A 24,368-nucleotide genomic window follows, 5' to 3' on the forward strand; every position below is an offset into this window, starting at 1 on the left:
CTCAAAAGTTGGTGAAAAAGTACTAACACATTTATTTTGAGTATTTTCTTGCTTGCTGGCGACTTAAAAGGCATTTTATGACAAGTTGTAAAAATATCACCTAGGTGAAAAGTCAGGAGAAAAATTGAATTGCATATGGCCCATTGGCCTCAATTCACTAAGATCATGCTAGAGATAATAAGGCAAGAGAAAACTTACCTCCACACGTGAGAGAGTTATCTTACCTCTTCATTCCTTAAGTTACCTCTCCTGTAGTTAATTTACCTCCTCTGTAGTTAATTTACTTCCTCTGTAGTTATTTTCACATGCAGCTAATTAACAGCCTGTCTTTAACTCTGAAGTTATTTTAAGGATTGGAGAGTTAATTCAAAGACAGAAGAGTTAACTTTAGGCTTGCCTGAGGTAAAATGTTTCCTGAATACTACATGCCTTATCACCATGGTAACAACTCTAGAAGAGTTATTAAAGACAGGAGATAAGTTTAGTGAATTGAGGCCAATGTCTTGAAATCCCCGTCCCTAGTGTGAAATTTGGCCTGGGCATTTTTTTCTTTCCAAACCATAGGTGCAAAGGATGCTGGGGGATTGATGTCATAACTCCACTCCTCATGTCCATGTGATCTAATCTAGGCAGACAGACATCTGAAATAAGAATTATAGCAGACAGACATGATAAGATAGGCTGCTGCAGTTTTCCTGTCTTTTCTCTGTACTTCAGTTTGTGAAAAGAGAAGTAATTTGATCCAGGCAGGCAGACTGCAGGGGAGGGAGGGGCAGGGGAGTTAACCAGGCTGAAGAGGTGGGCACAATGCTTTCAGCTTCAGGAGGAATAAGGAAGTGCTACTTACAGATATAAATGTGAGTCTGTTCTATCCAATATGATGTACCAGATGTAAACTTTATATGTTCATCTAACTGTACACAGAGCCTAGGCTACATGTATATATTGCCATTCAGAACTTTTTTTGGCTGGAGATGGTCTTTAACCGTTCCTTCCTACTACCGCACAGTTCTTTACATATGTTTTGTCACACACTACTCAAAACATGATATAATAAACTCTCTGCAAGGTACCCTTGAACCCAGAAGAAGTACCCGTAGGGTAAGTATTCTGCAAGGGTAAATCACTGTATAAACTGGTTCAATTAAAAGTAGTGGCATATATTTGCTTACAATTTTCATTACATTTACATCAACTCAAAATGTTTCACATCTCATTGACCCTCTCTAATATGTCCTCGAGCAATATTTTTTCCCTGAATTATTTTATGTTCAATGCTTTTAAAGGAATAGAGAATCAAACATGGACCACACACGGTTTCTCTCTTTTTACCTATTATAGTTTTACAACAAAACATGCTACTGTAGACAAGACAAGTAGGTGTGGTTAAAAAAATGCTATTGTAGACAAGGTAGTAGGGTTAATAATTTTGTTATTTTCTCTTGCGGGTGGTGTAATTTCAAAAGTAGGTGTGGTTAGAAAATGCTACTGTAGACAAAAACCACAAATTGTATTATGTGGTTTATCACATTCTGCATAGTGTACTTTTTTCTCCTTATACTTTATATCAGAATAATAGTAATAATAATAACACAAAATGAGATGGTAAGAATGTGGAACACAAGGTAGTAGGGGGAGTAATTTTGTTATTTTCTCTTGTGGGTGGTGTAATTTCAAAAGTAGGTGTGGTTAAAAAAGTAGGTGTGGTTAAAAGAGGTAGTTAAACAGTATTTTTTTTTTTGCTTCTGTGCCAGCATTCCAGACGGACTCTTCTGACCCCTGTCCCAGTTAATTGCCTCATTCTATTAGGCCAGGGGCCAATACCATGGTTGGAAGATGCTGGCTGTAGTAAAAGAAACAGGAGAAAAGAGGTCTTTGCTGGCATGGGTAGAGGTGAGATACTACATACCCAGCATGCTTCTGTTTGCTAGAGGAGGGGGCTGGAATGCATTGAGGGCTTCCCTGAGTACTTCCCAAGTAGTAATGAACAAGGGCTCTTGCTAGCATGGTTGCTGTGCTCATTGACCACTACAGACATATATTCATGTCATTCATGGGTTTGTGTCAAAACTGGTGATACAAATGATGTGAAGATGTTGTAGTATAAAGTGGTAAACACCACTTCCTGACTGCCCATAGGCAGCCGAAATCGGCCGAGCGAGCATGTGTACATGCGCGGCTCCAGTCCCCACACGGCACCCGCAGCTGCATCCCGATGCTCTGCCCTTCAAAACAGATCGTTTTAAAATGTCTGTTTTGCACTACAAATTACCAAGCATTTGGAATATTAAAATGTATGTAACAGGCTATATATGGAAGGCTCTGCATTATAACTATGTTGTGTAATGTGTATAAATCATGTATGATGTCAAAGCAAACCTGAAATGAGAAAACTGAGTTCAGGTTTGATACATACCTAAGGAAAGGCTCTGGATACCAATGAGTCTTCCCGGTCCTTGGTCTGTCCCATCATTCCTGTGCTGTCCCTGGTTTGAGTTATTCGAACTGCTAGGTCTTTGGTACTCCTCGGGCAGTATTCAGAACTACTCGCGTCTCAGGTTGATCCTGAAGATAAGCAAATCTTTGCTGCACAAGTGCTAGCCCAGATTTGCACATGTGCAGTATGGATGTACTCGTCTTTGGCACTACCCAGGAAAGCAGTGGCCTAGCTAAGGAGCATTGGGCCCCAGCACGTCCTTTACATTGGGCTCCCCAAGCATTCTATGCATAACAATTTATTTGATGCAACAAAACCTGCTTAGGGCATCTACAGTATGAGACATATAAGCAGAGGAAGGGGACAGATTGTTAATGGTTATTAGAGATGGCCCTTAACTGTTCGCGGGCGAATCTCTATGTGCCTGTACTACTTTCGGGTCGCTATGACCTGGAGTAGTACGGCTGCGCTGGCCCGCGCTGCACGTCCTTGATCGCGCACCTGTTGCCGGGCACTCTCTGCGCATGAGCGTGACGTCACTCATGACGTCACGCACATGCGCAGAAAGTGCCCGGCAACAGGAGCGCGATCTAGGACACGCACCGCCGGGCCAGCGCAGCCGTACTACTCCGGGTCATAGCGACCCAGAAGTAGTACAGAGTAAGGTGTTTGCTGGCGAATGGTTCGAGAACCGTTCGCCGACATCTCTATTATCACTATTTAAAGGTGCCCATATACTACGTCGAATTCCTGCCGATATACAGCAGATTTGATCACTGTTAAATCAAAAACGCAAATGCTGACCGATCAACCAATTTCCATCCGAAATTTATCGATCCCATCAATCTGTCCCAATGGAAAATGTATCTCGATCGCCAGCAGGTCGGGCGCGCGTCGATAGCGGCGTTCGATTGACCGATGACCGACCCAGCAATACATTATCTCTCCACCGGTACGAATCCCTGCTGTCCCTTCTCTGGCTGTCCATCTTCTCTTCACTTCCTGTCCCATCCTGTCAGGGGAAGTTCAAACAGTAAAACGCCCTCTACTGTTTGAACTTCCGCTAGTCACAGGACGTGACAGGAAGTAAAGAGAAGATGCCCAGCACGGTCAGAAGGAACAGTGGGGACTCGCGCCGACGGAGAGGTAATGTATTGCTAGGAGCAGCGGGCAGCGGCAGCTCCACAGATTGTGAATCGATTTCACGCTGAAATTGATTCAAAATCTGTATGCAGAGTATGGGCAGCCAAGAATCTATCTGTTGGTCGATCTGGTGGCAATCGACCAGTGTATGGCTGCCTTAAAGCATATATAGAAATGATCATTACCAGCATAGCACCATTGAAGAGTTAATACTGCAGCTGAGGGAATCCTCTAGTGGGCCGCTCTGATCCAAGGGCCCCAGTGTGGTTGCAACCTCTACATTCCTTATAGCTACATCACTGTGGGAAAGCAAGTAGTCCCGAAGGCTACCTGAAGAATACCAAACAACTATTCGGCCTAGCAGGTTGAATAAGTTCAACTGGGGATGGTGCAAGACCGCCACAACAGTGGGAGGGCTCTATGGCATTCTTTTGGTATCCAGAGCCTTCCCTCTACTTAGGTGTGAATCCAATCTGATGCAAGTTCCATTTCATTTAAAATATTTGTCCCCAGTCAGGGGCTTGATTGACCTAACTTGACTGAGGCAATATAATTTTTATTGCAGGAAACTCACACATACTGCTGGACTAATTGCCGAACTTTAGAGCAGAGTTCACAAGCATAACTAATGAACTGAGCAATGGCAAACTTACAAGATTTCACAAAACTTACATATATTAAAGGAAAGCTTTACTTAAAGGACCACTATCACGAAAATCTTAACATTTTAAATACATGTAAACATATACAAAAAAGAAGTACGTTTCAGTAAAATGAGCCATAAATTACTTTTCTCCTATGTTGCTGTCACTTACAGTAAGTAGTAGAAATCTGACATTACGGGCAGATTTTGGACTAGCCCATCTTCTCATGGGGGGTTCTCAGGGTTTTCTTTATTTTTAAAAGCACTTAGTGAATGGCAGTTGCTACGTCCAACTGCCAAAAAAGTGTGCAGCGAGCAGGGAGGCTGGCCAGCATCTTTGTATAAATCTTTTTCAGGGAATGTATTTATAAAGAATAAAGGCCATGCTGAGAATCCCCTATGTAGAGATGGACTAGCCCAAAATCTGTTGGTAATGTCAGATTTCTAATACTTACTGTAAGTGACAGCAACATAGGAGAAAAGTAATGTATGGCTCATTTTACTCTGGAAAAAATGTACTTCTTATTTGTATGTGTTTTAAATTTTAAGATTTTCGTGACAGTTCCTCTTTAACTACCTAAGGACCACGTCACGCCAATGGACGTGACCGCGGCGGCAGCCCCAGGACCACCTAACGCCAACTGGCCTGGGGCCGGCTTCTGCAGGAGATTGCCCACTTGGGAGGCTCCGCTCCGCTCCACCTTCAGTCTCCGAGCGGAGACTTAGACGGCATAACATCCCTCTATTTACATGGTACAGCGCTGCAATCTGCAGCAGCGCTGTACTGGGGACAGCCGTGTGACACGGCTGTCCCCCGGGACACTAGAGAACGATCGGCTGTCATAGGCAGAAGCCTATGACAGCCGATCGGCAGGATTGGCTGGCTGGGGGCTGGGTTTGAAAAAAAAATAAGAAAAAAAATAGTAAAACATAATACAAAAATAGAGAAACAAATATTTATTTAAAAAAAATAAACACTGAGGGAGCGATTAGATCCCACCAACAGAGAGCTCTGTTGGTGGGGAGAAAGGGTGGGGGGGAAACACTTGTGTGCTAAGTTGTGCGGCCCTGCAGCTTGGCCTTAAAGCTGCGGTTGCCAATTTACACAAAAATGGCCTGGTCTTTAGGGGGGTTTAGCACTGTGGTCCTCAAAAGGTTAAAGTAAACCTGAGGGGGGCTTGCAATAAATGCAACATTATTTTCATACTGAAGTAACAAACTTTCCACAATCTGTGAACACTTTTTTACATTGCTGATTTCTAATGTCTGTTTTTTTTCTCCTTGCATAGGAGCTCCCCTCTTGCAGGTGATATAAATTACACACAGAACAGGGATAATGCCCAGCAATTTTTGCCTGAAGTGTTTTGCATCACCTCAACATGTCAACAGAAAATAGTAAACTGTCAGACAATATCAATTTCTAATCACTGCTATGTTGGTAGAAGTTTTTTTTTCTAAAACTGGGCCTGCCCATTCCAGTATACACAGAGGTTGGCCACAGTGTTGGACTAGGAGCTGGAAAAAGTGAGGAAATCCACTTGCTGGCCAAGCAGAAGTAATGGTGTGTTGCTGCTCACAGTGAAGATTTGATACAGGTTTCTGTTGGGAGTGGTTGCACAGGGATTCTGCTGCTTGGCCAGCAGGTGGATTTACTCAGCTTTTCCACCTCCCAGTCCAACACTGGGTGGCCATACAATTGATTAACTCATTAAAGCGGACCTGAACTCAGAACTTCCTCTCTGCTCTAAAAGACAAACAACAGCTTTAAATTATTTACAATAAGCTTTAAATTATTTACAACTTACAGAACTGGCACAGATATCTTGCAGTGTATTTACTTCCTGGTTTACTGGAAGCACAGAAAAGGTTAACCTCCTGTGTTTTCAAAATATTAGCTCACAACTCAGGCTGTTCGCTATAAATACACACTGTGTATTTCATCTTTCCGTTGCAAGAGTTCAAGTTCGCTTTAAATCATTTGCACTGGTGAGTTAATATGTATATTTGTTTTCGGTGTGCTATGTGTTTCTCAACATTTTATAAGTGTGTACCCCTTTTAAAACCCTGTACTCATCGAGTACCCCCTAGCATAGTAAACATGATGACAAGTACCCCTTGACAAATATATATTTAAATGTAGTACATGATAATTGGTTCTAAACAACGTGCAAGCATTTATTATTGCTTTTAATTAGCTTAAAATACTAATTTGGTGTTGTTTAAATAAGAATTATAATTTTCTATATCTCTAAATTTGTTATTCTTGGTTAAGTATATCAAGCCCGAGTACCCCCTGGACCCATCAGAAGTACCCCCTGGGGTACGCGTACCGCATGTTGAGAACCTATCTCAAGTGAAACTTTCTTTTTCCCCAACAAAGTGTAATTTAAATCCACATAACTATCTCGACGCAATAGATTCTCCAGCGCTGTCTCAAAAATACCTTTTGTGCACCAAGCATATGCAAAAGTACTAAAAAGTAGGCAAGAGAAATAATATCATACTTATAGTGATTTTTGCACTCCTGTTGATAAACAAAAAGTACACCCATCAGTTTAGGTCTGTTCATCTAAAATCCCCGCCCGTACGAATTTCTCTGTCCCTTTTTCCATCCTTTAACCCCCAGGGACGGAGAAATCCGTACTTTGCGCACTCCCGCCGCTGCCCGCGCTCCCGCTCGTAAACACGCCGCCCGCCGCTAGTAAACACGCCGCCGCCCGCTCGCCCGGAGATCAATGAACGGGTAAATCCATTCCCGTTCGTTGATGTAAGCCCCGCAATGATCTGCTGCTCTCCGATGAGCAGCGCGATCATTGTGAAAAGTAAACACTTACCCAGCCTCCAAGTACTTCCTCCAAGCTTCCGAAAGGACGCTTGGAGGTCGCATTAAAACAAAAAGTTACTGTGGCCATCTTGTGGCCAAATAGTAAAACTACACCCTACACATTTTTCACATACAAATAAATTACTTTTACACAAAAAATTAACTCATTACCTCCCACACTCCCAATTTTTTTTTTTTTTGCAATTAAAAAAAATTTAAAAAATGTACAATAAAAAAATACATAAATAGTTACCTTAGGGACTGAACTTTTAAAATATTTATGTCAGGAGGGTACAACACTGTTACTTTATAAACTATGGGCTTGTAATTAGGGATGGACGCAAAACTGAAAAAAATGCACCTTTATTTCCAAATAAAATATTGGCGCCAAACATTGTGATAGGGACATAATTTAAATGGTTTTATAACCGGGACAAAAGGGCAAATACATTTCATGGTTTTTAATTACAGTAGCATGCATTATTTAAAAACTATAAAGGCCGAAAACTGAAAAATAATATTTTTTTCCCACATGTTTTCCTATTTTCCCATTAAAACACATTTAGAATAAAATAATTCTTGGCATAATGTCCCACCTAAAGAAAGCCTAATTGGTGGTGGAAAAAACAAGATATAGATTGTTTAATTGTGATAAGTAATGATAAAGTTATAGACGAATGAATGGAAGGAGCGCTGAAAGGTGAAAATTGCTCTGGTGGTCAGGGGGTAAACCCCCTCAGTGGTGAAGCGGTTAAAGTAAATTGTGTGAAAACTTTTCATCTCATTGAGCCAGTTGACATCACTCAGCAAATGCTAACAAGGAACCAGTGAAAGGAAACTTGCTATGGTAAATTATCTTAGTGGAAGAAAAAGACAATTGGGCAGAACCTATTGCATATCTCAAAGCCATAGAGAGGATAATCCTATTGGTAAGAATTGAAGATTACCTGTTAAGCCCCATCTACACCTTGCCATATTGCAGCGATCCGGCGGCTCGATTAGCCGCCGGATCGCCTCTTCCGCGTGCCCGCCGCGTCCCCGCTCGCCGCGCGTGCGCCGCATTCGATTCCCCGCTCGTGCCCGCTCGTCCCCGCCGGCGCCGCTAATCACCCGCACGATTCCCTTCCATTGTCCCCTCGCAGGGAGCGAGCAGGGAATCGGCGGTGCGGAGATCCGTCCTGTCGGATCTTATCAATCGAGCCGCATCAGCAGCTCGATTGATAAGGAACATCGCGGCCGCATCTACTCGTGTAGATGCGGCTTTATTGGATGCTGGAGACAAGTAAGCTAGCAACTCTCTTTGTTCCTGTTCTTTGCTCTTTGTCTTCTTCTGATCTCTACTTGCCCTTTTTGTTGCTTCTTTGCTTGTGAACTGCATATGATGAAGTTCAGCTCAACAAGGACCCCAGGGAACATGGCTGAACTATAAGCGGCTAAGGGATTTATTATGGTAGTCAATATTTGTGTGTTATTTGGAGCAGCATTTTGTAGCAAAGCCTTTGTACAATTTTGTTGGGTTCTTTTCTCTAAACGTATTATTCCTAAATATTTGGACTGTTGATCTTGATATTTCCACCTGTAGCGCTACAGTTACATCAGCACAGACAGCCATATGCATAGCCCAGCCTTCCTGCAGCAAACAGAGTTTGGATAGGTTAGTTTTCTGAGTTACAAAGAATTAATTACATATGACGGAAGAAGGTAGTAACTGAAAGGTTTACTAAGCACAGTTCTCATGTTTGAAAATATTACTGTTTGATTGTCCAGGTTGCACACTGAAATGAGAAGATTATTTTTCATAACATTAAATTAGAAAATGACTTGTGTACTACAGGTATATAACCTTTTTTAATAAAAGGTATAATTTCCCATTAGTTTAATTTAGGAGACGCTGAGTACATTTTGCTTGCTAAGGCTGAAAAAGTACTAAAAAGGCTAAAGAACACCACTTGAGGACCAGGCTCTTTTTCTATGATCTGTGCTGCGTGGGCTCTCCAGTCCGCAGCACAGATCAGGTTCTAGGCAGGGCGATCAGACTTCCCCCCTTTTTTCCCCACTAGGGGGATGTCCTGCTGGGGGGGGGGGTCCTCAAAGCCCCCCTCTGCAGCAATTTTCCCCCTCCCTGTCTTTCTCTGCCTCTCCCTCTGCTTATGGGCGGCACAGGACGGAGATCCGTCCTGCACCGCCTCTAATAGGCTTTAGCCTATCAGATGCCGGCGATCCCCAGCCAATCAGAGGCCGGGGATCGCTGATCTCCTTTACGACACTGCTGCCCAGCAGCGCCATATGATGTAAACAGCGGGGATTTCTTCCCCGCGTGTTTACATTTAGCCTGCAAGCCACGATCAGAGGCTCGCAGGCTGTTCATGGAGACACCCTCCGTGAACTGACATGGAACGGCCGGTTTCCATGGAAACACCACTTCGACCTGCCGACGCCGTTATCGGCGTTAGGCGGTCGTTAAGTGGTTAAGGGGAGCCTGAAGTGAGAGGTTTACAGAAGCGGCCATCTTCATTCCCTTATAAACAAGCCAGTTTCCTGGCTGTCATCCTGAGTTTTAGTTGTTTTTGAGTCACACACCTGCAACAGGCATGTAACTATTGGAGTCAGACCAGAGACAAGGCATATGGTCTTCATGCTGGGCCAGTGACTTAAAGTATTGGTATTATAATTATTGATTTATAAAGTGCCAACATATTCCATGGTGCTGAACATATTGGAGGCAGCACATCAAGAAGGCAGGAAACTGGCATTGTTTATTAGAGCATGAAGATGGTAGTCTTCATATCCCTTCCACTTCAGGTTTCCTTTAAAGTGGACCCAAATTAAAAAAAGATTTCAGAAATAAATTCTATTTTCTAAATTATAATAATAAATAGCAGCCTTTTTTCAGCTGTATGAAGGCAAATATAAAATATTTTACATTTATTGTAGGAACCCCTCCCTTCCTTCCAAATTGCCGGACAAAATCTGGCAAACTGGTGGAGTAGGTTGTGTCCGGCAATGGAGGAATTGCTAATGGCTGCCACCAGTATAACCCTAGTTATTAAAAGAGAAGGTTGAAAAGCATGCACTGAAATGCTCATAGGTTTGAAGGAGTGTTTATTTCTTTGTATGTGTCAGAGTGGTGCAACTAAATATTTTTAATTAAAAAAAATGTTGGTTTGGGTCCGCTTTAAGAGATAGTTCAGGAGGATTGTTGATTCAGGAACTGCATGTCAGAATCATTGAGAATACTCCATACGATCCGCACCATCAAAAATTGTATCTTTTTTTTATAGCTCATTAGTATAGTATTCTGTATGACACTTGTGACTCCAGAGGTGATTTCAGCACATCAGTTCCTCATCATTGGTGCAGTGGCTCTTACTATTTTATGTCAGAATCATTGAGGCAGCTCACAATCCTCACCTAAGTGGTGCTGCATTGGCCTTCCCACTGTGCCAGCAGCAGTGCACAGCCAAAACAGGAATACCAACAGGAATGCCTGGGGCAAATGTTTCTGACGCACGTACCATTAGGTGCTATAGTGAATTACCCTCAGAGAATTAGGACTGATACAAGTTTTTCCATGAAACTTCTCCAACATTTCATAAGTTTTCACATCCCTTTGAAAGTTAAGTCAGAATACCTTCAGGGTAAAACATTACAGGCTTTACATCACAATCATCCAGGAATCCTGCTTCTCTGTAGCTGTGATTTAGCTGCCATGTCTCCCCTTACTCTTTCTCAAATATTCCAGTCATATCATTATCATACTCTTAAATGTAACGGAAATTAATAATAGTTCCACAAATAAATTGTTTTCCAAAGTGTGAGCACCTTGCTGACATTTTATACATCACTGTAAATATACGGGGTGATTACAAAGTATGACAGCATTTTAGATCTCAAGTGGCATCTATGAAAATAGCTACAATTTGCCATTATAGCTATAGAGAGCAGGTATAATCCCAGAGTTTCATGCATAGTTTACTGAAATTAAGAGGATTTATAAGTTTAGCATGAACAGCCATCTACATAATGTAGTTAAAAAAACAAGTGCCTCTGTGTTCTTGCAAAATGTTATGATGAGATGAGATTTTTTTTAGCACTTTAAAGAATTATAGCTGGCTGCAGCCAGTGGCGTGGCAATAGGGGTTGCAGAGGTCTTGACCGCACCAGGGCCCTTGAGCCAGAGGGGCCCCGTAGGGCCATCCCTCAACCGCAGTATTAGCTCTTAATTGGTCCTGTGCTTGTAAAAATAACTTCTATAGATGCTTTAAATGGTAGTAATCATGAACAAGCTGTTCCCCATCTCCTTCTTGCACCTCTGACACTGTAGTTGTCCTTGGCAGGTTTTGGTATGCCATAGCAATTGTTATGTAGAGAGTGCTTGGGGGGGCAGTGCAAAACTTGCACTGAGGCCCATAACTCCTTAGCTATGCCACTGGCTGCAGCTAAGAGTGTGCATGTGTAGCTAGCTCATCTAACAAGACTTTGCAGTAACATTTATAGACTTTATTACAATGGACCCTTGTATTGACTTGAGTTTGTTTCTGGAAAATTAATAAAAATGTTTATTTTTGCCTTGTCTCCATTATTATTTCTTTTTACACCACATAATTGTATGTGGTGGAAATATATATGTGGTGCCAATGAACACCTATATTATTTTTCTGGGAACGGGCAGGCATTTGGAAGGCACAATTGTTATTAAAGGAGGCTTCCAATTTTACCCCCACTTTTTGCTGGACACCAGAAGAGGCCTTTGTTCTTAATGTTGAACCAATGGTGTACTTTGACGCCCAGTGCTGATTATTTACAGACACACACCCCCTCCCACATCAAACCCCTTTTTTTGAGGGGGGCACGCTAAGTGCATTGTGGTAAAACTTTTGGAAAAAGAAGTGGATGTGGCCATGATATGATGTGGGCAGAGCTAATCATAAGGTATCAGTATTCCTCCCAAAACACAGGCAAAGTGTTCCTTAAAGTGGGAATGTCACCATAAAAATCAAATTTCAACAACAACTGGTCTGAGTGTATTAAGTGATAAAGATGCTAATCCTGCATTCAAAACTTGCAAAAACTTTTTCTGCTGTTATGAGTTATCACATACTTAAGGAGCACTGGCCCTTTAGTAGTCAGTGCCAAACAGTTGAATGCTGGGGGTTCTTTTTATCTATCATATATTCCTCCTCTTCCATTTATTTCCCTGCCTAGCTGCTTATCCTCTGCATACTTGTGTTTACAAGCAAGGCTGAGGTGACTCAGCGATTGGAGGAGAAAAGTGCAGTTCCTAGTATTCACCTCAGTGGGAGTGTCTAAAGACTCTGGGAGGAGGTCAGCTAATGAATACACTATGAGCAAGAGAGGGGGGGGGGACAAGAGTCAGGGAGGATATGATGTCAGTATTGGCTTAGCCAAGATGGCCACTGCCTAGAATAGGATTTTCTGCTTTTCCTTTATAAAATTCACAGGAATCATTACGTGTATAGCACAATACATCTGTTATGTAAGTAGAACTTATGTAAGTAGCATTTATCTACTTATATGTGTATTTTTTATCTCTAGGTTAGCATGGGTGTCGCTTGTTCTTTAAGGTAATAAGACAACCAACCAACCCCCCCCCCCCCCCAACAAAAAACAAATAAGAAAGCAGCGTTTACCCTATGATGTGGTTGCACAGGAGATTCGCATCATGGATATGCAGATAATAGATCTGCAGAATCTGCTCATGCTATTGTGCCAATATGGATCAAAATCTCTTAGGAATGCTACGAAGAAGGCAGTTCTAAGGGCCAAAATGGGTCAAACTTAGTACCAGCAAGATGTACCTAATAAAGTGGGAATCGGAATATCTCAATTTTCCTGTCGTGTTTCTTTAGGTTCATGTATTATCATTTAGTAATCATTATCCCCCAAAATACCAAATGCAGCAACAATAACACCAAAGTATCAAATGCAGCCGCTATGGCCAATAAATAATAAATGCAGCAAATGTTACCTCTGATACATGAAATGTGGCACACGTTACCTCCGACACATGAAATGCGTCAAATGCTGGCAGTGTCTTGATAAAAGCAGAACTAGGGAACCATAAAAAAAAAATTATAGATGAACTGCTTCTTTCCAACACCCATCTCTGCCTCTTTTCTCTTTAGATCATGGTGGCAACACTCTGTATATACAGTCCCCCCCTTCCACCATGGTGGGCAGCAGTCTGTACATACAGCCCCCTCCCCCTACCATGGTGGGCAGCACTCTGTCCAGGGTGCAGGAAATTAGGTTACCTATTAGCCCAAATCCCCCCTCCTTACTTATAAATTCAATGGGCCCCTATGGGTGCACCCATAAATTCAAGTATTTTTCTGTTTTGTTTGTTTTTACCAGCGGCGGGGGGAGGGGGGCATTTAAGGTTAGCCGTGGGGGAGGAGGGGTTATGGTTAGCTGTGAGTTTTTTTTTGTGGTGGTGGGGATGGTAAAGATTAGCCATCGGGGGCGGTTAAGTTTAGGCATCAGAAGTGGGAGGGTTCAATGTGAGAGTAGGCTTAGGTATAGCCATAGTAAAATATCTGTATTATTTTACAATCGTTTTTACACTTTAATAGTGGAACATTGGTAAATTTACTGATATTCTACTGTTGGGATTACTAGGCTCCCAGATTTCCAGGCACCCTTCTTTGAAGTAAAAGTATGTACACACAGCCTCCCCCCCATGGTGGGCAGCAGGATAGATGGAGAGGACAGCGGGAGCAGGTGAGATTAGATCACTCATGCTGCACACAGTGATGTGCAACTGGGGGAAACACAGGAGAGGGGTCCATGGAGAGGAGCGGAGGAATGAGGAACCCCTCCTTGCATACCAAGAGTCTTCAATGCATTGCCCCCACTGGCACTGCACTTTTGTCCATGTGCCACCCCTGCCGTGGTGTCACCCGAAGGTGTCCACCCCACGTTTCTCCCCCTGGGTACACCACTGTGTTGAACAAGGATGCTTTGCAAAAGAGGGAGGAATACTTGTCTCTCAATTCCTGTCTTTTGAATCTTCACAGATCCTCCTGACTTAAATATGAATCTTATTTGTGAAAGTAATGAGACTTCAATGAAATTCCCCCACTTAAAAATGTGGTGCTAAACTGTGAGCCGTAAAGCTTTCCTGCATTGTTCAGTGCTAACAGTCTAAGGGCCCGTTCACACTTGTAAACGCAAAACGCTAGTGCTTTATGCTAGTGTTTTGCACGGGTGATTTTACCGCGATTATCGCAGTAAAATTACTGTACACTCTCGCTATCGTGTTCAGCGATTTTTAAAACACTCTATCGCAATAATTACAGAATCGCGGCAAAATTCTACATGCACTGCATTTTGCAATTGCTGGTAATCACACATCGTCCTCATCAGTGGCAATCGCGGTAGTGAGATCACTGCCATTAGTTTCTATTGTATGTCCAAAAGAGGTCAGCACCACCAATAGTATTTAAGCTCAATTACAATTTATTGCATCAAAAAAGCAGAAAAAAAAGGCCTGGAGCAGCGACAGACCGCTGTTTTGACTTCGATCCTTCATCAAGCTGCAACACAACCAATACTGTATATACCCTTTTGCCAACAACCTTCAAGCATCAATTAACCAATCACAGAGTGAGGAGTAGGAGGACTCCAGGGTTTTTTCTGCTTTACCAACCTCTTTTGGACTTACCCTATACTTTGCCCCTGGCGGTACTGGGATGCAGATCTGGACACACCGCTTCATTTCACTTGTGAGTGCTCCTTCTGCCTACAGATTTTGGACACTAGTTTGTATTGCGCTAATCCCCTGAGTGAGAACAGGCCCTAACAAATGGGTTCTGGTTCCAGAAATGAGAATATATAATTTAATGTCACCCTTCAGTAGCCAATCAAGCCCATGATGTCTTCCTCAACTGCAGACGTGATAAAAGAATGATCATGTAGCTGCTTATACTGGGTATGTTGTACTCAGGCACTTGGACAAACTGAAGAAAATTGCACACAAATCGTTTGGCGGGTAAAACAATGTACATGTACTTCAGTTTTCAGCTTTAAGTTTTATGCCAATTCAGTTATGCCAAATCAGTTACTTGATGCAATGTTGAAATACTATTGAAGCCTTTATGACTGCAAGATTTATGGTACATTTGTTTTATTAAGGTGAAACCACACCTTTCTCCAGTTCTGCCTTAGAGGCATCCTGTGCAAAGCAAACTGACATGAAATGAATTATTTGGATGGACTCTGATTTACCTTGTCCTTATTAATGATAATTTACTTGTGAATCTGAAGAAATGAGTACATCTTTCATCCAAACAGCTGGATTCAACATGCTACCATCAATCAGTTCTGAAATGCTACTTCAAGTAAAATATGTCAAAATTAAACTATTCATTACGCTCAGATTTTGGCTAATTCTTTTAACTCAGCATTTTACCTTGTTTCATTTTCCTGGCCAGTCCTTACTATATTCCTTAGTATCTCATGTCTCTACTATTTCCATAGAGATGAACACTTTGCTGATAGCCATCCGATGTGTATACCCGGCCTTTCAGTTTATTTTTGGGAGAGTGGGCACCAGAATTATTTGTGGATAGTAGAGTGACTCTGACAAGTGTTACAGCATTTACAGAACCCTACTATTGATATCCAGAGAGTCAAGGTTATGAGTAGCTCCCAACTTTTTGGGATAGAAAAGTGGGACACTTTCCAGTGCAAAGCTATTTAAGTCAAGGACATACCACTAGTTTTGAATTCACTTCTTAAGTAAAATGTTTATTTTTGTACATTTATAGATATCTAGAATGATCATCATCAGCACAGGATTCCAGGGAAAAAAACATATCTTTTAAAAAGTAGGTAATACATAAGCCTAAAAGAGGAACAATTAGTAGAAATGAGGGATAGGGGGATCTGGCCCCAAAAGAGGGACAGTCCTCCAAAACAGGGACATTTGGGAACTATGATTTGTCCTGACAAGGATAATACTGTATTGTCTTATGTCTCTGCTTATTGTAGCAACTCTGCTATGGGCAATACATCCACTTTTTCTTGCCTTTATTTTAGGAAACATTTGTTAGAGGGTATTAAACTATCCATGTTTACGCTATGGTTTTTCACAGCCAGGTCCTAACAATATTTTAGTAGCATTTTTGTAACTTTGACTGCTCTTTCAAATGTGAAATGGATTAATTGTTAAAGGTATTTATCTTCCTGCTACCTCCTGCTGTGACACTGAATTCACATAGAAAGTCGCTATAAATTAGTCACAGGAGGCTCACTTGTCTCATATGGTAGGAATGTTAAAATCCTCCAGATTCGATCTGCTTTACTTGAAACAATGCTTGCTGCTATGTTGTCCTCAGTTTCATTTCCATGTGTACTTACTTAGCTCATGAGCTAAACCCTTTGTTATATGCTAAATCCCAACTGAGATGTTTCCGTTGGCATCTTAGCCCTGTTGTTGAATTGGATTTAGTGCTTGATGGCACTAAGCTTATGTTATGAAAACTTGCAAAGAAAATAGAATAAGAAATGTGAATTTTAGACTTTACAACATAAACCCTGACATATTATTATGGCAACATTTATGTAAGAAATTAGGCTTGGAATAAATGCATGCGCACAGTGCCGGATTTGTCATTAAGCACTGTATTCTCGAGCCTACAGGCCCCACATGGGCAAAATCATCCAGGAGAAGCAGTGTGCATACCTACCAACACCTGATTCCCACTTGCACTCACCCACTGCAGTTTACTGTGGTCACCCCACTCTGCAGAGCATCCAGCCATTTCCAGGGGCGGGCAAACTGGGTGACTGCCCCCTCTATGCTACAGTCCTACTGTCATAGTTCTGCCCCACCCCATAGCTCTGTCCAGTAAATCCACTGTAGTTCCACCCTTCCGCAGTGCCATGCAGGCACCATGACTCCACCCTTCCCATAGCTCTACCCCTCCATGGAGTAGTGTACCCACTGTAACTATGCCCCTTGTCATAGCTCCACCCCCTCTACACTGTCACTGCTGTATTTTGGTGCCACTGGAACTGATGGGCAGTGAGGCCCTATGTACAAGCAGTAAGGCTCCACATCTCCCACAGTAACCGAACACATCACGGCTGCACTGCGGGAGCACACTAGTAGCTGGGTGTCTGCATCTGAGTAATTAAACAACTCTCATAACATTTGATACCAGCTGCATCTCATTTTAATGATTATACATATAATAAGGAAATAAGGGGAGGGGGAAAGAAAACGCGATACCAGCAGCTATATTCCAATTTACAAATACCATTTATTAATCCAAACAAAATTGTTCACAAAGTAACCACCTAATGTTAAAAGTTAAAGGGGCACTATAGCGAAAAATTATAAAATTTAAAATATGTGCAAACAGACAAATAAGAATTACATTTTTTTTTCCAGAGTAAAATGAGCCATAAATGACTTTTCTCCTATGTTGCTGTCACTTACAGTAGGTAGTAGAAAAAGTGACAGGTTTTGGACTAGTCCATCTCTTCATAGGGGAGGCTTTTATTCTTTATAAAGATACTAGTAGACCCTGCCCGTTTATAAACGGGCTGTAGGTCTACGGCCGCCGCCAGTGCGCATGCGCGCGCAGACTGCGCATGCAACCTCCGCACGCCGAGCGCGTGCCCGAAGCAGGCGCGCACCCGCACTTGCCCACCTCGTTCGCCCGCACCCGCCCACCTCGCTCACCCATCCAGCTCCCTGGTCCCAGCTGTAAGTTACTGCGCACATGTGCAGTAACAAAAATCCTGGGACACAGGGACAAAACTGCTGGATGCAGCGACAGTTAGCTTTTATTAGGTAGGATTCCCCAAAAAGGATTTAAACAATAATGCTGGCCAGCCTCCCTGCTCGCTACACAGATTTTGGCAGTTGGACAGAGCAACTGCCATTCACTAAGTGCTTTTGAAAATAAATAAATCTCTGAGAATCACCTATGAAGAGATGGACTAGTCCAAAACTTGTTGCTTCTGTCCGATTTCTACTACCTATTGTAAGTGACAGCAACATAGGAGAAAAGTAATTTATGGCTCATTTTTTGTACTTCTTATTTGTATATGTTTGCACATATTTTAAATTTTACAATTTTTCGCCATAGTGCCCCTTTAAGTTGTTGATTCATCACACATAAGTGCCCACTGACATTATCACCACAGACATGCCAGCCAGCATTTCTCAATGTCCATGGATAAGGTCATCATGGTTCCTGAACTGGTGGCAGAGGAGGGCAATGTTATTTTGACCACAATCGCTGGAAAATCCACAGAGCATGCACTGATTCATATAAAACATTTTCTAAATAATTGTATTCTTTTATCCCCAGGAAATTTGGCTGATATTTTGTTAATTATATCAAATAAATTGCAAACGTTAATCACACAGGTAACCCATGGTGAAAGGAAAACATGTATAAGCAAAGAGAAATGTTACATAAGAGATAAGCCAACAGATAAGTTAAATAAGTTTAAGGTCAATTATCCTTTGCAGCAGTGTGATTATATAAATATATATGATCTGCAGCACCTCCAGCCACATGAAACAATGGTATGAAAAAAATGTTTATACCAATTACACTATATGCATGGCAGTTATAGTGAATATCTACCTTTTATCCTTATAAATTGTGTCCCTTAAAGTGTACCTGAAGACAAAAATCAAGTAAAAGTTAGAAACTTACCTCTTTAATGGGAAGCCTCTGGATAATCCACAGGCTTCTTCCATCTTCCTCAAGTTGGGAGTCTCTGAACCTATTCATATTGCCCTCTCCCATCCATGCACAAGCGTGGCCGTAGTGTGCAGTGGCAAGATGGACTGTACCTGCGCAGTAACACGGAGCCACTCTTTCATTGCTTTTTCCTTTGTACACTAGCAGCTGTGTGCTACTGTACAAATGCTGGCCGTCAGTTCACCCACACAGTGGAGCCACGAGTCCCTGTGGCCAGCGGTGGGGTCATGGAGGATCGGAGAAGCCTCTGTAGGAGTCAGAGGCTTCCATTTACTGACATACTGTAAGGCTAGGTCCACACTAGGCACGGTTGCAGGACGGACACTGCAGTCCGGGATCAGGGGAAGATCAGGGGAAGGACCACCAGACCGCAAACTGATCAAAGTGCATCAGTTTTGCATCAGTTTCCGTTCAGTTTTTTACCCAAAAAAACGGACAGAAAATGTCTCTATCATTAGGAAGGTAGTGGGAGGATTTTTTGGGTCAATAATAAAGTTCAGGCTATCCGTTTTCTCATCAGTTTTTGTTGCTATTTTTCCTGTGGAGATGGAGATGCGTTTTCTCATTGCTTTTCACTACCCATCCGTGTATCCGTGGTCCGTAAAAATGCAGCAATTCCGGACCTTCCATTCAGGTTTTGAAAACGGGTCCCTGCAAACGCAGACGGATCCGTTTTTTTCTTGGGTGAGGACGGCTGCTATTTTTAACATTAGTATCTGGGACTCCGTTTTTCATCAGGGCTGAAAAACGCAGCCACGGATACGTTTCCGGACCTAGTGTGGACTAGCTCTAAATATTTATCATTTCATTTTTTTTTTAAATCACAAATTTGCTTTAAGTAAAATCTTTTTTGTTTGGTGTCATAAATTTCAGCTTTCTACTTTGATTCAGGGACGGATTTCTGGAAAGGCCACAAGGTGCTGAAAAATCAGAAGGGCGGCAAGAGTTGGAAAGAGATAAGAGGCTACATGCCAAAATAAATCATTTCTCATGTTCCGAAGCCCCCCTGCTTTGCTGCACACAGTCTGCATTTCAGAGCTCTGTGCATCTTCCTTACTTCCTGGTGTGCGATGAGATCGTGCTATCTCCTGATGATCCCAGGATATACAAGCTTCAGTTTAGTGCCAGGGTTGTAGAGAATTTCTTAGCCAGTAAGGTTTACACTTACAGGAATATCAGCTCTACTTTACAACTCAAGCTGATCTGAACAGTATAACTGGTCAGACTCTGTTAATAACTTGAGCCATTCCTACTTCTCTCCCCCATGGAATCCTAAATCTTAAACAGAAATAGATCACTTTTTTCCCTACAGAAATTTATGGCAGCCCCTTCTAAGCTAAATCTTAACCCCTTACTGGCTCATTTTAAATTTAGTAGTACTGCAGTAGATTATATGTACTATGTTAGCCATCAGTAAAAAAAAATCAGTAAAAGAATCAGTAAAAGCATTAAGTCTGAATAAGGCATAGCAATAAAAGCAGCATTTCAATATTTATGGGTGTGTCTTTTTTTCTTTCTCAATAACCTTGCTCAATTCCAGTGTTATCAGATCAGCAGCAGTGGATTTGGCCACCACATTGTAACAGAACATACCATGTCAATAGGTAAACAGAAGACACATTAACTGTCCATTTATTTAGAAACAGAAATAAGCTGTTTGCTGAAAATAACCTATACAGTATTTCAGCCCCATATGGATGGTAATGGATTACACTTTTGTTCTCAGCTATGTGTTGCCTTTTGATAGCTGAGCAACAGGTCCCTGATTACAGGAGAGCAGAGAGGAAGATGAACGCTGCACTGCTACTTCACTACTTATGCCTGGTACACACAATGCAATTTCGTATCAGATAGATGGGGCAACTCAATTATTTCCAACAGGTCCAATCTGATTTCTGATTTTTCTGATCGAATTTGTATAGAAGTGATCGGAAAATCGATTTGACCCATCTATCTGGCAGGAAATTGCATGGTGTGTACCAGGCATAAGTTGTGAAGTAGCAGAGCAGCGTTCATCTCCCTCTCTGCTCTTCTGTAATCAGGGGCCCATTTATCTGAGAAGAAAAGTGTAACCCATTACCCTCCATATGTCGAATTTGGAACACCTGAACACCACATTTCAGCACCATTTCAGTACCGAACAAGCCGAGAGTGTGTGGGCGAGTTCACTACAAGTGCTTCACAATGCATTTCAAGTGACTCCGATGCTTCCTCCGACCAAAGCCTAATTGTGATTTGGGAGACACATATATCAGCAGAGGAGGACTCATTGGATGAGGTCCCCTTACTGCTCTCCCACACCTCTTAGAGTGAGGGAGTTGCCACCACATGTAAATATGATTTGTTTTGTCTTGAAATGGAAGCCAATATAAATGAGGGCAGTACAATAACTGGGGGCACTGTAGTGGGAACAGCATGTCAAATTTAAGGCAGTGTATAAGCTCATGTAAGGAAAGCATGTATAATTGTATTACTGTAGTAGATGCATGGGCACTTAAAGAGGCACTTAAAGAGGAACTCCAGTGAAAATAATTTAATATAAAAAGGTGCTTAATTTTTACAATAATTATGTATACATGATTTAGTCAGTGTTTGCTCATTGTAAAATCTTTCCTCTCCCAGATTCACATTCTGACATGTATTACATGGTGACATTGTTACTGTGGGCAGATTATGTAGCTGTTCTGGCTTTAACAGACAGCTGTAAACAGCCATTTCCTGTGTGTGTCATTGTTACATTGTGGCAGTTTGCCCAGAGTACCGTACGGTACCAGAGCCTGTTGTGGGAGGGGTTTCAGCACAAAATCAGTCATACAGCGCCCCCTGATGGTCTGTTTGTGAAAATCATTATATTTTTCATGTAAAAGTGGGTATCAGCTACTGATTGGGATAAAGTTCAATTCTTGGTCGGAGTTTCTCTTTAAGTAAAAAAAAAACGAGTTTTACTCACCTGGGGCTTCCCTCAGCCCCCTGCAGCTGATCGGTGCCCTCGCCCTGTCCCTCCAATCCTCGTGTCCCCGCCGGCAGCCACTTCCGGTTTCGCCGGCAGGACCCGACAGGGCAAGGAAGGCCATACATCATGGGTGGCACATAAATTGTGCTATATATGTCACTGGGCTGTTAAAATGTAAAAAGCAGTTTAGCTTACAACCATATGGACCGTTTGACTGCACTCATAACTTCCAACAGCATTTCATGCATGCTGCTTTAACAAAGAGGTAAATACAGTATATATATTTGGCTGGGAAACACATTGTGCCTAGTTCACCCCAGGTGCCAAGATCTCTCCGTACTTCTCTTCCCAAAACCCCATTTTATTGCCAATTTCATGTAGGGTCTAGACTTCATGTAGACTCTAGTAAGCACAATTTCTTCTAAAAACCTTAGCTAAATTTCATTTTTATTATGTGCTTTAATTAAGGATTTACTACCTAGGGAGCAATCTGAAGTTCTTCCTACAGCCTTACTGTGGAAAACATTAATAAACTCTAATTTACATCTTTATGCAGTGCCAGCCATGGAACGTGTCCTTCTTTATGGGGAAACAATTCTTCACATTCTAACCATATTATGCCTTGCCAAGACACCGTAACAATCCCTGCTGATGGATGAATTGAGTAAGATGCACATTAGGAGCTTATTTACTACCAACTTTACCATGGACATTTCTGTACTATTTATAATCCATAGAAGATTGTTTTCTTTAAGAAGTATTAATGATCACCTCTGAGGACCTCTGGGCAGATTACTTTGATTAAAAAAAAGAACTTCAGTCCAAACCTTGGACTAAAGTGGTAAAGTTTTAGAGACTGTCAAATGTTTATTGCTGTCTGCTGCCAAACCCTTACAGGGGTTCTAATACTTTCACCCACTAAGAAGATACATGTTTTTTTTTCTTCTGTTGACCTATTGACATTATTCTGTCATTAGTTAAAGAGGAAAAGCTTTTTTAATGCATTTTCAGTCAGAAATTAAATATTGCAAGCATTCAATCTTTCGCAATTCTATTTAAAATCAAATAAAGAAATTTGCTCCATGGCTAAAGCTGAGGTACATGTCTGTTTCTCTGTTTTCCTAGCATGTAAATCATCTCTCACACAGGAAGGGGAAGCCATGCTAGCAAATAAAAACATGGCCTGTCAATAAATGAGCTGACAGCTCATTAACACAGGTGCAGGTTAATTGTCTGTCAGCTAGTGGATGTCATTTGCTAACATGGATGCCACTTCCTGGGTCAGTGGGTATTTGCATGTTCTGAGAATTTTTATTTCTTCACAAAATTATTTTCCCGTTAAAAACAAACATCCAAAAACGAAGTATTTAAAAAGCCATAACATGGTGTTTGTATCAGCACATACAGTATTTTTTTCTGGCGTTGATGCCTTGCTTTACTAGGGCTGAGTACAGATCTGCAATATTCATTTAGTCAATTTAACAACCTACAATCTTGGATTGTTACCCTGCATTCACCCAATGTGTATGAAAACAGGGTGGTATGCAGCGCTTTTTGGGGGACTTGGGTTTACCAAAGGATTGCTGCCATCCAGTGTGTTTGCCCACCATGTTAGCAGTAACCATAAAGCTGCTTATAGCACTTTTTACGGTATACTGTCTCTAACCCTAGGGGTGGCCCTTTAGACTAAGAGGAAAATAAAGCCTCTAATTAACTGCTTCATTCATAGGTAAGCAGGTAAGCCGCTGTCACGATCTCACCTCAACTCGGCTCAAGTGACAGATCAGTGGCCTCCGAAGGCTTGGCATTGATGGTTGCATGGTTCGCCATGTGTATTTGGCGTCTCAGCAGGTCCCATGGGCTCATGCAAACTGGCTTCCTCTGGCACTGCTGGGCAATGGGGACACTCTGTGTGTTCTCTGGTGCCTCCTCTGAACCAGGAAGTGATTGACTGGTCCTGAGTTAATCACTAGAGGCAGGCTATGGGTCCAATTGGTTGGCTGCTGTGGTTAGATCTCCATATTGGTGGCTTGCAGTATTTAAGTCAAGTTGGAGCAGTTGTTAGCTGCCTGTGACAGTAGAACTGGCTGCTGGGCATTCCCTACTTCAAGTTTCATTTTTTAGTTTGCCTGGTATTCTGGAAAGAATAATCTCTGTCAGAGGGGTACAATTTGTTCCTCGTTGTTTCTATGTCAGTTTAGGAATATCGTTATTTTCTTTTGGCTTTCATCCTGAAACTAATGGTAAAACGGAGAGAACAACTCAATTCTTGGAACAGTATTTAAACTGTTTTGTTTTCACAAAATTTGTGTTTAATAACTTGGTCAACTCTTCCACCAAGATGCCATCTTTTCAGGTAGTTACATCCCAATCCCAAGTTCTCGTCTCTCTCTCTGCTCCGATCTCTGAATTTCCAGTTGTGAGGATCCGCGTGGCTGCCTGCGCAGGCAGGCAGCCTTTTGACCACTGTTCAGGTCTGCATTCTGCAGGTCTCTGTAAGAGAGACCCAGGGCCGGCCCGCTCATGAGGCGGGTTGAAACTTTTGCCTCAGGCGGCAAAATTCCAGGGGCGGCACCCGCCCGTCCGTGGGTGCGGGGAGCCGGCCGCCGAGCTGGAGGGGT

The 24,368-nt window shown here is 42.1% G+C and overlaps 1 long non-coding RNA gene across 1 annotated transcript in view; it reads left to right on the plus strand.

Moving 5' to 3' along the window:
- Nucleotides 1-19,767, plus strand: part of LOC137518816 (uncharacterized) — a 102,807-nt gene extending 83,040 nt beyond the window's left edge. The window contains exon 4 of the long non-coding RNA XR_011020899.1: nucleotides 19,686-19,767. This is a non-coding gene — a long non-coding RNA (uncharacterized lncRNA). The remainder of the gene's footprint in view (nucleotides 1-19,685) is intronic.
- The last annotated feature ends 4,601 nt before the right edge of the window (nucleotides 19,768-24,368 follow it).

This window comes from Hyperolius riggenbachi, chromosome 5 (assembly GCF_040937935.1).
Source record: "Hyperolius riggenbachi isolate aHypRig1 chromosome 5, aHypRig1.pri, whole genome shotgun sequence".
NCBI classification, from domain to species: Eukaryota; Metazoa; Chordata; class Amphibia; order Anura; family Hyperoliidae; genus Hyperolius; species Hyperolius riggenbachi.